We start from the raw sequence: 14,939 nt of genomic DNA, 5'->3' as shown, positions 1-14,939 counted from the left end.
ATATACATCTTAACTTATAGTTCAATCATCTACGAAAATTGCGTACAAGTCCATACAAAATACATCTCTTTGACCAGATGATGAACACATCAGTCATTTCCCTAGTGCCTGCTCCTGTCTGAGCAGTACAATGTGAGAATAATGATCCAGTGACACAACACCACAGTGAAAGCCTGCTGTGAGGTATTTGTCTCCTGTTCTAACATGCCTTGACCAAAGCAAAGCAATACATTGTTTGATGACAAGAAACAGCCTCAGAGCAGCATTAGATAGGTGGTGCCCCCCGAATGCCATTATTTCTTTCCCTTGAGTGCAACAACTGATAATTAAATCATTATTATAAAGCCTTTTGTTACATGATGACAGATGTAAAACAGGATTTGGTGGTTTGTTTCCACCTTTTGTCTGTGTTCCGAGTGGTCTCCTGTTCAGCGTAGGCTGTTCAGACATTACCCTTTTAATCCTAAATGTAAACACATTTAAAGCTCAACAATTCATAAGCCCTTTTCTCTAGTGGATAACAAAAATGTATATTTGCCAATAAATACTAAAACTACAGATATTATCCTCAAAATAAATCAAATATATAATTGGCCTTCAGGTGAAATGGTCTAGTTTTTAGTGCTGTACTTGGCAACAATAAAGACTCCAGTATTCCTGCATGGTGATTTGACCATCTCTCAGCACTTTAAAAGCCCATAGCTCTTGCTTCATGACTGCTACCTTTTCATTTCTCTTACACCTGAAGTTTACCGGAGAATATCAGAGAGATCTGGAGTGAGAGGAACGCATAATAATTAGCTGCTCCTTAGAAAAATGAATCTGTTACTGTGGCGACGAACAAAATGACTGTTTACCTAACTAACCTTTCACTTTCAGGGTGCCATCACTCGTAGAAAGTGATCGATCATTTTCGTAGAATCACTACTTAGACAAACATACAAGAACACAAGGCTTTACACATGATTATAAATGATGATTTGACTAATCAAATGTGTTAAAATGAGTCATTCCTCAGCCATCTCTCGTAAAACAACTGCTAAGGAGGGGGAGGACAGCCAGAGTCAGGTACAGCTGAAGTAGGAAGTTTACATACACCTTAGCCAAAATACATTTAAACTCAGTTTTTCACAATTCCTGACATTTAAACCTTGTAAAAAATTCCATGTTTTAGGTCAGTTAGGATCAACACTTTATTTTAAGAATGTGAAATGTCAGATTAATAGCAGAGAGAATTATTTATTTCTGCTTTTATTTCTTTCATCACATTCCCAGTGGGTTGGAAGTTTACAGACACTCAATTAGTATTTGGTGGCATTGCCTTTAAATTGTTTAACTTGGGTCAAACATTTTGGGGAGCCTTCCACAAGCTTCCCACAATAAGTTGGGTGAAATCTGGCCCATTTCCCCTGACAGAGCTGGTGTAGCTGAGTCAGGTTTGTAGGCCTCCTTGCTCACATGTGCCTTTTCAGTTCTGCCCACAAATTTTCAATAGGATTGAGATCAGGGCATTGTGTTGGCCACTCCAATACCTTGACTTTGTTGTCCTTAAGCCATTTTGCCACAACTTTAGAAGTATGCTGTGGGCATTTTCCATTTGGAAGACCCATTAGCAACCAAGCTTTAACTTCTGGACTGATGTCTTGAGATGTTGCTTCAATACATCCATGTAATTTTCCTGCCTCATGATGCCATCTATTTTGTGAAGTGCACCAGTCCCTCCTGCAGCAAAGCACCCCCACAACATAATGCTGCGTCATCCTTTTTCCTCCAAACATAACGATAGTCATTATAGACAAACAGTTATATTTTTGTTTCATCAGACCAGAGGACATTTCTCAAAAAAATACAATCTTTGTCCCCATGTGTAGTTGTAAACCGTAGTCTGGCTTTTTTATGGCGGTTTTGGAGCAGTGGCTTCTTCCTTGCTGAGTGGCCTTTCAGGTTATGTCCATATAGGACTTGTTACTGTGGATATAGATACTTTTGTACCTGTTTCCTCCAGTATCTTCACAAGGTCCTTTACTGTTGTTCTGGGATTGATTTGCACTTTCACACCAAAGTACGTTCATCTCTAGGAGACAGAACGAGTCTCCTTCCTGAGCGGTATGACGGCTGTGTGGTTCCATGGTGTTTATATTTGCGTACTATTGTTTGTACAGATCAACGTGGTACCTTCAGGCATTTGGAAATTGCTCCCAAGGATGAACCAGACTTTTGGAGGTCTACAATTATTTTTATGAGGTCTTGGCTGATTTCTTTTTGATTTTCCCATGATGTCAAGCAAATAGGTACTGAGTTGGAAGATAGGTCTTAAAATACATCCAAATTATGTCAATTAGCCTATCAGAAGCTTCTAAAGCCATGACATCATTTTCAGGAATTTTCCAAGCTGTTTAAAGGCACAGTCAACTTAGTGTATGTAAACTTCTGACCCACTGGAATTGTGATACAGTGAATTATAAGTAAAATAATCTGTCTGTAAACAATTGTTGGAAAGATTACTTGTGTCATGCACAAAGTAGATGTCCTAACCGACTTGCCATAACTATAGTTTGTTAACAAGACATTTGTGGAGTGGTTGAAAAATGAGTTTTAATGACTCCAACCTAAGTGGATGTAAACTTCCGACTTCAACTGTAGGTGTGGTTTATCTTAACTAGGCCGTGCTGGTGACATCATAATATAATATGTCATTTGGTAGACGCTGTTATCCAAAGCGACAGTCATGCATGCGTAGGGCTCCCGAGTGGCGCAGCGGTCTCGGGTACTGCTTCTCAGTTCAGTCCCTGGTTCAAATCCATCCTGGTGATTTGGAGTCCCATAGGGCGGAACACAAATGGGGTAGGCCGTCATTGTAAATCACAATTTGTTCTTACCTGACTTGCCTGGTGAAATAATAATAAAAAAAATATGGAATTCAATTTAACCTGGTGGTGATCCTGGGAATTGAACCCTCTACACTGGTGTTACTCTGCTCTAGTGCTCTGCTCTACCAACTGAGCTACAAAGGACCACAGTATTGATATTGTCTTGGTTTAAACAGCTCCTGTCATCTCTTTCAATTTGATGCCATATCAATTTACAGTCTTCAGATCATTCTAAATGAACCTTATCCTTTACATGAACATGGGTTGAGTCCCAAATTACACCCTATTCCCTATATACAGGGCACTCTGGTCAAACGTAGTGCGCAATGTAGGGAATTGGTGTCATTTGTCGAAGTAAGGCCGTGGACATGGCACTAAACCATTTCATTTCCAGATGTAGGGGTTAAAATGAAATGTTTGTCTGGCTGGCAGTGCTGCTGGTGGGTAAGATCCTCAGGCAGTCATTGATTACTGAGGTCTGTCTGCTGTTAGCTGTGGGATGCTCTCCTGTTCATGTTCCTGTGTGTTCCAGCCTGTCCTCCTCCTCCTCATTCAAACCCTCGCAGTCACGACCTGTTGCTACACGCTCAGCCATGCAGCTCAGAACAGATCAAATTTCAACATCACCTCCATGGTATTGTACCTGTAAATGTATTTATTTGGGGCAAAGTTTGCAGTGTTTCTGAGTCATGATTTTTAACAGCTCATTGATTTCTCTCCCTCTCCCTCTCTCTCTCTCTGTGTCTCTGTCTCTCTGTCTCTGTCTCATCCCCCCCTCCCTCCCTCCTCTCTCTCTCTCTCTCTCTCTCTCTCTCTCTCTCTCTCTCTCTCTCTCTCTTTCTGTGTCTCTGTCTCTCACACCTCCTCCCCTCTCTGTGTGTGTCTGTCTCTCAACCCCCCCCCCTCTCTCTCTCTCTCTCTCTGTGTCTCTGTCTCTCACCCCTCCTCCCCTCTCTGTGTGTGTCTGTCTCTCAACCCCCTCTCTCTCTCTCTCTGTGTCTCTGTGTCTCTGTCTCTCTGTCTCTCTCTCTCTCTCTCTCTCTCTCTCTCTCTCTCTTTCTGTGTCTCTGTCTCTCACCCCTCCTCCCCTCTCTGTGTGTGTCTGTCTCTCAACCCCCCCCCCTCTCTCTCTCTCTCTCTCTGTGTCTCTGTCTCTCATCCCTCCTCCCCTCTCTGTGTGTGTCTGTCTCTCACCCCCCCCTCTCTCTCTCTCTCTCTCTCTCTCTGTCTATGTCTCTGTCTCCCATCCCCCTCCCCCCCCTCTCTCTCTCTCTCTCTCTCTCTCACACCCCTCCTCCCCTCTCTGTGTGTGTCTGTCCCTCAACCCCCCCCCCTCTCTCTCTCTCTCTCTCTCTCTCTGTTTTACTATTTATTTATGTGAAATGTTATATTGCCTTAGGGCTATATTCAATCCGTATCGTGGAAGTTCAGCACCAAAGGCAATATTTAAAGGAAATATGCATGCGTTGGCAGAGACTGCATTCATGGTAAACGCTGCATATGACCTTTGAATTTCTATCGTGCAATCTGTAACGCTTGTGATCCAGGTTGAGTTGAACTCTGCATCGACTGTGCAATGCACAGGATCAAACCGATCTGGGAGATCTATTCAATCTTTTCACATTAAAGTTACTGGTGTAATAATGACTTTTGATCATTCAATCTACCAATCCTTGAGGGTTCCTTATTCTCCATCTATATAGTAGAGTTTATGTGAATCTGTCCCCACTATCATCCTCATCAGGCCTTCTACAATCATCATCATCAGGCCTTCTACAATCATCATCATCATCATCATCAGGCCTTCTACAATCATCATCATCAGACCTTCTACAATCATCATCATCATCACCAGGCCTTCTACAATCATCATCATCATCAGGCCTTCTACAATCATCATCATCAGGCCTTCTACAATCATCATCATCATCATCATCATCATCACCAGGCCTTCTACAATCATCATCATCATCATCATCAGGCCTTCTACAATCATCATCATCAGGCCTTCTACAATCATCATCATCATCATCACCAGGCCTTCTACAATCATCATCATCATCATCATCAGGCCTTCTACAATCATCATCATCATCATCATCAGGCCTTCTACAATCATCATCATCATCATCAGGTCTTCTACAATCATCATCATTACCAGGCCTTCTATTTTAAAGGGCTCCAGGCTTTTAACAGATTAAGATATGTGGTTAGAATCTAGCTATGAGTCAACATGTCTTCCCACCAACAGTCATGCAGAAAATAAATGAATACCTACATGCACTTTTCTTTGGAAATTCCAGTGTGCATTTATGTACATACCTCTTTTGAAGCTTTGTACTGTGTCTGCCAGGCAACCAGGCTACTTTGTACAGTGTCTGCCAGGCAACCAGGCTGCTTTGTACTGTCTGCCAGGCAACCAGGCTGCGTTGTACTGTCTGCCAGGCAACCAGGCTGCATTGTACTGTCTGCCAGGCAACCAGGCTGCTTTGTACTGTGTCTGCCAGGCAACCAGGCTGCTTTGTACAGTGTCTGCCAGGCAACCAGGCTGCTTTGTACAGTGTCTGCAAGGCAACCAGGCTGCTTTGTACAGTGTCTGCCAGGCAACCAGGCTGCTTTGTACAGTGTCTGCCAGGCAACCAGGCTGCTTTGTACAGTGTCTGCAAGGCAACCAGGCTGCTTTGTACAGTGTCTGCAAGGCAACCAGGCTGCTTTGTACAGTGTCTGCCAGGCAACCAGCCTGCTTTGTACAGTGTCTGCCAGGCAACCAGGCTGCTTTGTACAGTGTCTGCCAGGCAACCAGGCTGCTTTGTACAGTGTCTGCCAGGCAACCAGGTGACTTTGTACTGTGTCTACCAGGCAACCAGGTGACTTTGTACTGTGTCTGCCAGGCAACCAGGTTACTTTGTACTGTGTCTACCAGGCAACCAGGTTACTTTGTACTGTGTCTACCAGGCAACCAGGTGACTTTGTACTGTGTCTACCAGGCAACCAGGTGACTTTGTACTGTGTCTACCAGGCAACCAGGTTACTTTGGAACTACATTGTGGCAGTTATGAATTCCTTATCCTACTAAATCTTTTCTCAAGTTTAACACTTAATGTGAAGTGTTGTTGATTATGGTAATTCTAGAACACAATAAGCACATCTCACAGTATAGTGTATTTCATTATTCAGTATATTGGCTCAACTTGATCAAGTGGGGAAGTGGCCAAATGTTCAATCCCAACTTATTTGTTGAGTTACAAAGTAGTTCAGCAGTAGACCTATGATGGTAAGTTATTCAATAGACCACTGCCCTGAGCCACGGTAACACCCTGTCTGGACCAGTGAATTACCTCCACCACCCAGTAACTCTGGACATCAGCCATTAGTTACCTCCACCACCCAGTAACTCTGGACATCAGCCGTTAGTTACCTCCACCACCCAGTAACTCTCCCACTTGTTGTTGATTCTTCACAAAAAATACAGTTTTATATCTTTATGGACATCAGCCGTTAGTTACCTCCACCACCCAGTAACTCTGGACATCAGCCGTTAGTTACCTCCACCACCCAGTAACTCTGGATATCAGCTGTTAGTTACCTCCACCACCCAGTAACTCTGGATATCAGCTGTTAGTTACCTCTACCACCCAGTAACTCTGGACATCAGCCGTTAGTTACCTCCACCACCCAGTAACTCTGGACATCAGCCGTTAGTTACCTCCACCACCCAGTAACTCTGGATTTCAGCCGTTAGTTACCTCCACCACCAGTAATCAGATTTCCGTTAGTTACCTCTACCACCCAGTAACTCTGGACATCAGCCGTTAGTTACCTCCACCACCCAGTAACTCTGGACATCAGCTGTTAGTTACCTCCACCACCCAGTAACTCTGGACATCAGCCGTTACCTCCACCACCCAGTTACATCTCCACCACCACCCAGTAACTCTGGACATCAGCCGTTAGTTACCTCCACCACCCAGTAACTCTGGATATCAGCTGTTAGTTACCTCTACCACCCAGAACTCTGGATATCAGCTGTTAGTTACCTCCACCACCCAGTAACTCTGGACATCAGCTGTTAGTTACCTCCACCACCCAGTAACTCTGGACATCAGCCGTTAGTTACCTCCACCACCCAGTAACTCTGGATATCAGCTGTTAGTTACCTCCACCACCCAGTAACTCTGGATATCAGCTGTTAGTTACCTCCACCACCCAGTAACTCTGGATATCAGCTGTTAGTTACCTCCACCACCCAGTAACTCTGGATATCAGCTGTTAGTTACCTCCACCAGTAACCAGTAACTCTGGATATCAGCCGTTAGTTACCTCCACCACCCAGTAACTCTGGATATCAGCTGTTAGTTACCTCTACCACCCAGTACTCTGGATATCAGCTGTTAGTTACCTCCACCACCCAGTAACTACCACCCTGATATCAGATATCAGCTGACATCAGCTGTTAGTTACCTCTACCACCCAGTAACTCTGGATATCAGCTGTTAGTTACCTCTACCACCCAGTAACTCTGGATATCAGCTGTTAGTTACCTCTACCACCCAGTAACTCTGGATATCAGCTGTTAGTTACCTCTACCACCCAGTAACTCTGGATATCAGCTGTTAGTTACCTCTACCACCCAGTAACTCTGGATATCAGCTGTTAGTTACCTCTACCACCCAGTAACTCTGGATATCAGCTGTTAGTTACCTCTACCACCCAGTAACTCTGGATATCAGCTGTTAGTTACCTCTACCACCCAGTAACTCTGGATATCAGCTGTTAGTTACCTCTACCACCCAGTAACTCTGGATATCAGCTGTTAGTTACCTCTACCACCCAGTAACTCTGGATATCAGCTGTTAGTTACCTCTACCACCCAGTAACTCTGGATATCAGCTGTTAGTTACCTCTACCACCCAGTAACTCTGGATATCAGCTGTTAGTTACCTCTACCACCCAGTAACTCTGGATATCAGCTGTTAGTTACCTCTACCACCCAGTAACTCTGGATATCAGCTGTTAGTTACCTGTTACCACCCAGTATATCAGCTGGATATCAGCTGTTAGTTACCTCTACCACCCAGTAACTCTAATATCAGCTGTTAGTTACCTCTACCACCCAGTAACTCTGGATATCAGCTGTTAGTTACCTCCCAGTAACCACCCAGTAACTCTGGATATCAGCTGTTAGTTACCTCCACCACCCAGTAACTCTGGATATCAGCTGTTAGTTACCTCCACCACCCAGTAACTCTGGATATCAGCTGTTAGTTACCTCCACCACCCAGTAACTCTGGATATCAGCTGTTAGTTACCTCTACCACCCAGTAACTCTGGATATCAGCTGTTAGTTACCTCTACCACCCAGTAACTCTGGATATCAGCTGTTAGTTACCTCCACCACCCAGTAACTCTGGATATCAGCTGTTAGTTTACCTACCACCCAGTAACTCTGGATATCAGCTGTTAGTTACCTGGATACCACCCAGTAACTCTGGATATCAGCTGTTAGTTACCTCCACCACCCAGTAACTCTGGATATCAGCTGTTAGTTACCTCCACCACCCAGTAACTCTGGATATCAGCTGTTAGTTACCTCCACCACCCAGTAACTCTGGATATCAGCTGTTAGTTACCTCCACCACCCAGTAACTCTGGATATCAGCTGTTAGTTACCTCCACCACCCAGTAACTCTGGATATCAGCTGTTAGTTACCTCCACCACCCAGTAACTCTGGATATCAGCTGTTAGTTACCTCCACCACCCAGTAACTCTGGATATCAGCTGTTAGTTACCTCCACCACCCAGTAACTCTGGATATCAGCTGTTAGTTACCTCCACCACCCAGTAACTCTGGATATCAGCTGAGTTATCAGCTGATATCAGCTGTTAGTTACCTCCACCACCCAGTAACTCTGGATATCAGCCATTAGTTACCTCCACCACCCAGTAACTCTGGATATCAGCTGTTAGTTACCTCCACCACCCAGTAACTCTGGATATCAGCTGTTAGTTACCTCTACCACCCAGTAACTCTGGATATCAGCTGTTAGTTACCTCTACCACCCAGTAACTCTGGATATCAGCTGTTAGTTACCTCCACCACCCAGTAACTCTGGATATCAGCTGTTAGTTACCTCCACCACCCAGTAACTCTGGATATCAGCTGTTAGTTACCTCCACCACCCAGTAACTCTGGATATCAGCTGTTAGTTACCTCTACCACCCAGTAACTCTGGATATCAGCTGTTAGTTACCTCTACCACCCAGTAACTCTGGATATCAGCTGTTAGTTACCTCTACCACCCAGTAACTCTGGATATCAGCTGTTAGTTACCTCCACCACCCAGTAACTCTGGATATCAGCTGTTAGTTACCTCCACCACCCAGTAACTCTGGATATCAGCTGTTAGTTACCTCCACCACCCAGTAACTCTGGATATCAGCTGTTAGTTACCTCCACCACCCAGTGCCACAGGCAGACTAATCACCTAAATTGGGAGTTACCTAACCACCCAGTAACTTTTTTCAGCTTTTACCTTTATTTTACCAGGCAAGTCAGTTAAGAACAAATTCTTATTTTCAGCTGTTAGTTACAGTGGGTTAACCCAGGAACAGTGGGACATCAGCTGTTAGTCTTTTTTCTTCTTTTTTACCTAGGAACAGTGGGTTAACTCCCTAGGAACAGTGGGTTAACTGGCCTAGGATATCAGTGGGTTAACTGGCCTAGGAACAGTGGGTTAACTGGCCTGGATATCAGCTGGGTTAGTTACCTAGGACCCAGTGGGTTAACTGGCCTAGGAGCAGTGGGTTACCTGGCCACCACCCAGTGGGTTAACTGGCCTAGGAGCAGTGGGTTAACTGGCCTACCAGCAGTGGGTTAACTGGTCTAGGAACAGTGGGTTAACTGGCCTAGGAACAGTGGGTTAACTGGCCAGAACAGTGGGTTAAGGAGCAGTGGGTTAACTGCCTGTTCAGGGGCAGAACGACAGATTTGTACCTTGTCAGCTCGGGGATTCGATCTTGCAACCTTTAGTCCAACGCCCCAACCACTAGGCTACCTGCCGCCCCAACCACTAGGCTACCTGCCGCCCCAACCACTAGGCTACCTGCCGCCCCAACCACTAGGCTACCTGCCGCCCCAACCACTAGGCTACCTGCCGCCCCAACCACTAGGCTACCTGCCGCCCCAACCACTAGGCTACCTGCCGCCCCAACCCCAACCACTAGGCTACCTGCCGCCCCAACCACTAGGCTACCTGCCGCCCCAACCACTAGGCTACCTGCCGCCCCAACCACTAGGCTACCTGCCGCCCCAACCCCAACCACTAGGCTACCTGCCGCCCCAACCACTAGGCTACCTGCCGCCCCAACCACTAGGCTACCTGCCGCCCCAACCCCAACCACTAGGCTACCTGCCGCCCCAACCACTAGGCTACCTGCCGCCCCAACCACTAGGCTACCTGCCGCCCCAACCACTAGGCTACCTGCCGCCCCAACCCCAACCACTAGGCTACCTGCCGCCCCAACCACTAGGCTACCTGCCGCCCCAACCACTAGGCTACCTGCCGCCCCAACCCCAACCACTAGGCTACCTGCCGCCCCAACCCCAACCACTAGGCTACCTGCCGCCCCAACCCCAACCACTAGGCTACCTGCCGCCCCAACCACTAGGCTACCTGCCGCCCCAACCCCAACCACTAGGCTACCTGCCGCCCCAACCACTAGGCTACCTGCCGCCCCAACCACTAGGCTACCTGCCGCCCCAACCCCAACCACTAGGCTACCTGCCGCCCCAACCACTAGGCTACCTGCCGCCCCAACCACTAGGCTACCTGCCGCCCCAACCCCAACCACTAGGCTACCTGCCGCCCCAACCACTAGGCTACCTGCCGCCCCAACCACTAGGCTACCTGCCGCCCCAAGGCCCCAACCACAAGGCCAACCCTGCCGCCCCAGTACATTCATTCTAATGGACAAGACTGGCTTAAGACAATGCCATTTATAGCGCGCGTGCACACACACACACACACACACACACACACACACACACACACACACACACACCTATCTATTGGTAAAGCACTCATTACAGTAACATCACAGTGCAGTCTCAGGTTATTCCAGGTTGAAGGAATGTGATGTATCAATAGGAACTCATCAACTCCTAGATGCTCATTTGTTTCAGGAATTATGCAGGAATATGAATGGAGGAAAAAACTTAACAGCCAATGGGAGGACAGGGAAGTCTCCGTCATGGAAACGGACGAGTGGGCTTCCAGGAGGTTATCTGATGGGCCATCCGTCTGTCATAGGTAATAATGTTGAACGTTCAGACCATCAGCGTCTCTTACAGATTTCGTAGGTTGGTAGAGCATGGCATTTGCAACACCAGGGATTGTGGGTTTAATTCCCATGGGGGACCAGTATGACCAAGTTTTTTTATTTTTATTAAATGATGCATTCACTCCTGTAAGTCACTCTGGATAAGAGTGTCTGCTAAATGACACTTTTTGTATTTATTTATTATGTAAAATACGAAAGTCAACACATCTCAGTGACAGAAGTCAAATGATCCTACCGGGGCCACATGATGCCACGCTTGGAAATATGTTTTCATGTCAGTAAACAGGGGTCAACTGGGGTCAACAGAAGGAAGGACAACTAAGCTACAATCTTATGAACAAAGCAAGTTTATATAAAGAGTTTTTGGGATTTAAAAAAAATAGTTAAACCAGGCATTTCCTCCACAAACAAGTTTAGCTCAATTCCCATGCTTATTTCACAGCAATTACTTATCTCCCACGCAATGCATGCATACAAAACTACAGAAAACGCCTTATAGTGAATGGAAATAGTCCCAAATAGAGCACCATATGCAAAACGTTGGAACACACCCTAAGCCATGCCCAGGCCGTTTTAGAAGCTGTGTTGAGTCAATAAAACAAACCATGATGACACTTAGCACGCAGGATTAAACAGTTTACAGTAAGTAACTGGGTAACACTTTTATGAATCAGCCTTTATCACTGATTAGACATGTTTAGAAATGCCTTTTTTTTTAATGCGTTATAACTTATGAAACATGTTATATATGCTTTTCATTTTGTAAGACTTTAAGAGTTGTAAAAACGAACTGCTTAGAAGTGTTTAGAAACTTCAGTAACTAAAGTTGCACATGAATTCAGCTTGCATCAGTCAACACTGACATGACAGAAACTTACCCAAGGTTCTCTAAGTTGACCCCTTCTGAAATGTTTCTTGTTATTATTTCCCTCCTTTATGCTTTAAGGATTTTGCAGATCCAGCAAAACGAGAGTGACAAGCACTGTTGTTCTTCCATAGTGTCTCTCGTGGGAAGAAAAAAAACACACATGCAATATTGTGAACTCTGTCAGTGCCGGCTAGTTAACTTTACTCACATCTATTCTACTCAGGAGCTTTGCAGGAGAGTACTAAGAGACTCCTAGCTCCCTGAGGAACTCCACGGTCCCCTCCCACTTCTCACACTGTCCCCTCCTCCCCCACCTCCTCCCTCCCTCCCTCACACCCACACACACACACTCACACACACACACGGGTGCCTGTGCACAGATTGTGGGCTGGTTCTTTCATGTTAGCCTTCTGGGCTGGGGCCAGAGAAGTGCTCAGTGCTCTCAGGGCGTGTATTGAAACAATGGTTGTTGGTGTGCCTGTCCTGTTTGGATAGTCTAACTCGCAGGTTTGAGAAATTAAATCCTGGCTTGCTCTTGTCAGCAAATAGTCTAAACACCATCAAGCAACATTATGAACTAAACATTCAAATGCTGTTGCTGCGGGATTATTTTTCTGTGACAACACTGATCAAATTAAGATCCTAATGAATTACGTGTCATCCATAGGAGAAGTTAATCTATCAAACACTGAGCGACAGATAGTAAGACCAAAACATTAGCTCTCCGTTAGCTGTAATGCCAAAAGGTAGTGATCTATTGTGGGCTGTAGTGCTGAGGTACTATAGTGCTGTAGTTCTGTAGTGCTGTAGTTCTGTAGTGCTGTAGTGCTGTAGTTCTGTAGTGCTGTAGTTCTGTAGTGCTGTAGTGCTGTAGTTCTGTAGTGCTGTAGTGCTGTAGTGCTGCTGTAGTTCTGTAGTGCTGTAGTTCTGTAGTGCTGTAGTGCTGTAGTTCTGTAGTGCTGTAGTGCTGTAATGCTGCTGTAGTTCTGTAGTGCTGTAGTCCTGTAGTGCTGTAGTTCTGTAGTGCTGTAGTTCTGTAGTTCTGTAGTTCTGTAGTGCTGTAGTTCTGTAGTGCTGTAGTTCTGTAGTGCTGTAGTTCTGTAGTTCTGTACTGCTGTAGTTCTGTAGTGCTGTAGTGCTGTAGTGCTGTAGTGCTGTAGTGCTGTAATGCTGCTGTAGTTCTGTAGTGCTGTAGTTCTGTAGTACTGTAGTGCTGTTGTGCTGTTGTGCTGCTGTAGTGCTGTAGTTCTGTAGTGCTGTAGTTCTGTAGTGCTGTAGTGCTGTAATGCTGCTGTAGGTCTGTAGTTCTGCAATGCTGCTGTAGTTCTGTAGTTCTGTAATGCTGCTGTAGTTCTGTTATTCTGTAGTGCTGTAGTTCTGTAGTGCTGTAGTGCTGTAGTTCTGTAGTGCTGTAGTTCTGCTGTAGTGCTGTAGTTCTGTAGTGCTGTAGTGCTGTAGTTCTGCTGTAGTGCTGTAGTGCTGTAGTTCTGCTGTAGTTCTGTAGTTCTGTAGCGCTCTAGTGCTCTAGTGCTGTAGTTCTGTAGTTCTGCTATAGCGATGTAGTGTTGTAGTTCTGTAGTTCTGCTGTAGCTCTGCTGCTTACACCGTCAGGTCAACAGACTTTGTCTTATTGTTGTGTAAACAGTGGCACACCGCACATGCTCAGTACAACTCTCAGCAAATTACCCGAGGCTGTCAAATGAGATGAACTCACCAGAGCTAAAGGAGATATTTGATTCTCTCAGGGAGGGGATCGCATCGAAATATTAGAACGACGTTAGGACCTGTCCTCAGTCTTCCCCGTGGGGTTAGTGTTGACACTGTGAGGTGTCAACACGGTTCAGGATACAGTGAGAAACGGAACCGTACCTCTCCTTCTAACCCAGGTGCAGGAACAGCGGACTGAAGATGTAAAGACTAAGGTCATAAGACATTTGAAGTGTGCTTTCAAAAAGTCAATACTTTATTGTTAGAACGCCTCAGGGTACAAACGCCAGAGTGAGAGAGTCAGAACAGAACCGCCGACTCGGTCCCTCGTCAGTTCCTCCAGGCATTGTGGTTCACGTAAGCAGGCCACGAGGACAGTGCCAGGACCTGATATTTCCAGGGGCACAGTGAACACATGGACGTCAGGGGGAAGAGAGTATGGCCTACAAAGACAACAGAAGGTGGGCACTGGGCCAGCAGCAGCAGGGGCACCTGTCAGTAGAAGAACACCTTCAGGGTGAGGATTAAAAGCAGCACACAGCATCAGTCCTAATGTTGATGAAGAAACAACCCGGCATTTTCATAGATATCAGTTACGCAATGTTTTTTAAAATTTGAGTAGCATTTAATTGTTTATTCAGGTTTTAGTTTAGCCGTCAACCAAAGCAATGGAAGCAGGACCGGTTTTTAAAATCATGATTCATGAACTGGATAATTTACAGGGGGGAATTTTCTCAATCCTGCGGAAATGGTTTTATATAAAATGTAAAAATAAAAATACATATTTCAATTCAAATGAAACCAAACACAGATACTTAACACAGTTGTATTGAAGTATATACAGACAGTATGGTAATTATTGAAACATTTTTCCATAGGTTCTTCTATCTGTCTCTTCAACAATAAATAGGTAGGAAACAAGGTCATTATAATCCCATAAAGATGTTATCAGGTAGGTCAGGTCACAGATCTGACATGCTGGGATCATTCTTCTCTAACCTCTAGACAGACAGACAGGTAATGGGCAGTGAGGCAGTGAAAGGCATTTTGCCAACAGTCAGACAGTAAAATCTATTGACCATACTCTTAAACAAATGAATGATGGATGAATGAAGGTCTCTCTGTTTAACCCCAGTCAGTCATACAACATAAA

The 14,939-nt window shown here is 45.4% G+C and overlaps 1 protein-coding gene across 3 annotated transcripts in view; it reads right to left on the bottom strand.

Annotated features, from left to right (window-relative positions):
• Positions 1-12,298, bottom strand: part of fat2 (FAT atypical cadherin 2) — a 77,984-nt gene extending 65,686 nt beyond the window's left edge. For all 3 annotated transcript variants that reach the window (XR_006083946.1, XR_006083945.1, XM_042326071.1), the window contains exon 1: positions 12,090-12,298. The gene's annotated coding sequence lies outside the window, so the exon portion shown is untranslated. The remainder of the gene's footprint in view (positions 1-12,089) is intronic.
• Between the last annotated feature and the right edge of the window lie 2,641 nt (positions 12,299-14,939).

Source organism: Oncorhynchus tshawytscha, linkage group LG08 (genome assembly GCF_018296145.1).
Source record: "Oncorhynchus tshawytscha isolate Ot180627B linkage group LG08, Otsh_v2.0, whole genome shotgun sequence".
Lineage (NCBI taxonomy): Eukaryota > Metazoa > Chordata > Actinopteri > Salmoniformes > Salmonidae > Oncorhynchus > Oncorhynchus tshawytscha.
Note: the sequence above shows the minus strand (reverse complement) of the source record. Positions and strands in the feature narration are given on the sequence as shown.